A 3,062-nucleotide genomic window follows, 5' to 3' on the forward strand; every position below is an offset into this window, starting at 1 on the left:
GTGTGTGCACTTGTGTGTGTGGATGTGTGAGTGTATGAGTGTGTCCATGCACGTGTGCACAGCTGTGTGTGCGTGAGTGTGCATGTGTGCTGCAGAGGCAGCAAGGGAAGGGGGTCCCAGGGAATCCGGGGGAAGCCCCCCAGCCTCAGCTCTGCCTCCGGGGCCCTCCTGCCAATCCCTCCAGCAACCTGTGGACCTGGGCGCGGCTGTGAGGCTCCTGTGGGTGCCGACGGGCCCCAGGCAGGCCCATCTGCCGAGGGTTGTAGGTAGGTCACAGGTTTCTGAACTGAATGCAAGGCTCCGCGCTGGGGTGGGGGGTGGGAGATGGCACTTCTGAGAGGCAGTAGGAGCCTCTCTGTGCCTCCAGCCGGGCGCTCCCCGAGGTCCTCCCTGGGGGCTCTCGGGGCAGAGAGGCGTGGGGCTTACTGGGCGGTGGGTGGGGGGGGACACGGGCAGCCAGCAAGGCAAGCCGCCTCTGTCCCCGGCAGAGGGGAGGGCGGACCTGCTGGCCTGGGCTCCCGCATCCGGGAGTTCGGCCATCTGTCCGTCCGGCTGCACGTCTCCTGGCCTGCTGCTCCGGACATTGTTTGCAGCCAGTCGTGGGCACTTGCAAGGGCACCTCACGGCCTTGGGGTCAGGAGGCCTTGGCTGGACTCCTGGATCCCTCCGGGCGCTGACCCTGCGTCACGGAGCCTGTCCCCTCCTCCCCTCGCAGAGTACGGCCAAACAAAACATCATTCCCGGGAGCGCCAGGGGCAGGACGGCCTGCGTGTCCCCACAGCCCCATCTGTCCCCACGGCCCCCATCGGGTGCGGTCAGGTCCGTCTGGGCAGGCGTGGCCACAGACGGGAGCCTGGGGGTGTGGCCTACGCTACGGGGTGTGGGTGGCCCAGACAGGGCTCGCGATGACCCCCAGCCCCGCTTCTTGGTCGGGAGGAGTCCAGCCCCTCCTCCTGGCACTCCGGGCCCTGCACCACCCACTCTCAGCTTCGCTTTCTCCTATTCTCTTCTCCTTCCCACCTGCTCACCCCACACCTTCCTGTAGCCTCCCATTAACTCCTCCATCCGCACCGGGTAACACACTTTCTTCAGCTCCTCCCCCCACCCCGCCATCCACCCCGTCCGTCCATCAGCTCTCTCTGTCTGGTTGCCCGCACACCTTCATGGAGGCAGGTCATCTCTTTTCTCCTCCCCCATCTTTCCTTGACACCTTCATCTGCCAGTTTCCCTGAATCTGTGCCTTGATTCATCTGCCCACGCTCCGACTCTCGTACCTGTCGCCTTCTTCTGCCCCTCCCCTCCCTGACTCGCGTATAGCCACCATATCCATTCATTAAACTCCTCTAGTCGGTCACCCGGTCATCCGTTCATTCAGACGCTTCAGCATCCTGCCACTCTCCACCCACTGGTCCCACGAGTAATAAATAATGGTCTAGTGCCTAGCAAGTGACAAGCAACACATGGTCCCTGTCTAGAAGAGCTTACATCCTGGTCAGGAGTCAGACAATAATAAAACTTACACTTACGTGAGTCAGGTGGTAAAGTCAGCTATGAAGAGTAAATGAAGCATGGCCAAGGACATATGGGCTGCTATTTTATATACAGTGGGCAAGGAAGGCCTCTTTGATGAGATGATATTTAAGTCTAAACCTGAATGAATTCATGCAGTAGCCATAAATGCATCTGGGAAAGCATATTTCAGGAAAACGGACTGGGTATTACAAAAGCCCTGAGGCAAAACCAGGTTCAGGGACCAGCGTAGCTGGCATGGGGATGAGCCTTGGAGCTGGGTCCAGAGAGGGAGTGTACGGGGCCAGACCATGTACATTGTGTCTGCCCCAGTATGATTTTGTTTTGCTTTGAGTGAAATCTTTGATGAATTTCAAACAAAGGGTCAATATTATGTTGCTTGTATTTAAAAAGATTGCCCTTGTTACTGGGGGAGATAGCCCATAAGGACTTAAGATGTTGGGGAGCTGGGGGCCAGATCAAAGGCTATTGCCTCAGTCAAGTCTTGGTTCAGAAGGAGCAGAGAGTGGAAGCAGGTCCCTACTGACTTTTGAAGGCAAGGTCAGTAGGCTGTCCTGGTGGGTTGGACATGGGGTGAGGGAAAAGAGAGAAGGGCCTAAGACCGCTGTTGTTGAGTTGCTCAATCGGGTCCGACTCTGCGACCCCTCGGACTGTAGCCCACGAGGGTCCCCTGTCCATGGGGTTTCCCAGGCAAGAATACTGGAGTGGGGTGCCATTTCCTTCTCCAGGGGATCTTCCCCACCCAGGGATGGAACCTGTGTGTCCTGCATTGCAAGCAGATTCTTTACTTCTGAGCTGCCCAGGAGCTCAAAGGATATTCATCTGATCTGTTGAGAGAACGGAGGTGCCGTTTGCACATGAGGAAGGAGGCCATAGAAGGGACAGGTTTGCGAGGAAAAGACCCTCGCTCACCTTGTCCACCCACCAATGCACGCACTCGTGTTTCCACCCTTTCAACTCTTCACCCGTCCCTTTTCTCTCTACAAATTCATATATTCATCTTCCTTCCTTCCAGAATTTCTCTTCCACGCTGCACACCATCCCTAGATTCACTCATCCACTTACTTATTAAATTCATGTTCCTTCTGTCTTTTCTTTCTTCCTTTCCTCCCGCTGTTTATCCACCAGCCTCATCCATCACTCTGTTACTCTATCCATCCACCCAGCTTGCCATCTAATCTTTTTTCTTCCCTGGATTCATCTGTTTCCCCCCTTACTCATTAATAGCAATAATAGTAGTAACAAAAAGCCAGCAAATACCAGTAACCACCAAGCAGCCCCAGTTATTTATTGAACTTAGATATTCTAGGCACCGTTCTAAGCATGTCTCATTATTTAATTAAATGTAATATTTTATTTAAAGGTAGCAAAACCCTATCGGAGAAGGCAATGGCAACCGACTCCAGTACTCTTGCCTGGAAAATCCCATGGACGGAGGAGCCTGGTAGGCTGCAGTCCATGGGGTCGCTAAGAGTCAGACACGACTGAGCGACTTCATTTTCACTTTTCACTTTCATGCACTGGAGAAGAAA

This window comes from Oryx dammah, unplaced genomic scaffold, assembly GCF_014754425.2.
Source record: "Oryx dammah isolate SB20612 unplaced genomic scaffold, SCBI_Odam_1.1 HiC_scaffold_15, whole genome shotgun sequence".
In the NCBI taxonomy this organism is placed as follows: Eukaryota; Metazoa; Chordata; class Mammalia; order Artiodactyla; family Bovidae; genus Oryx; species Oryx dammah.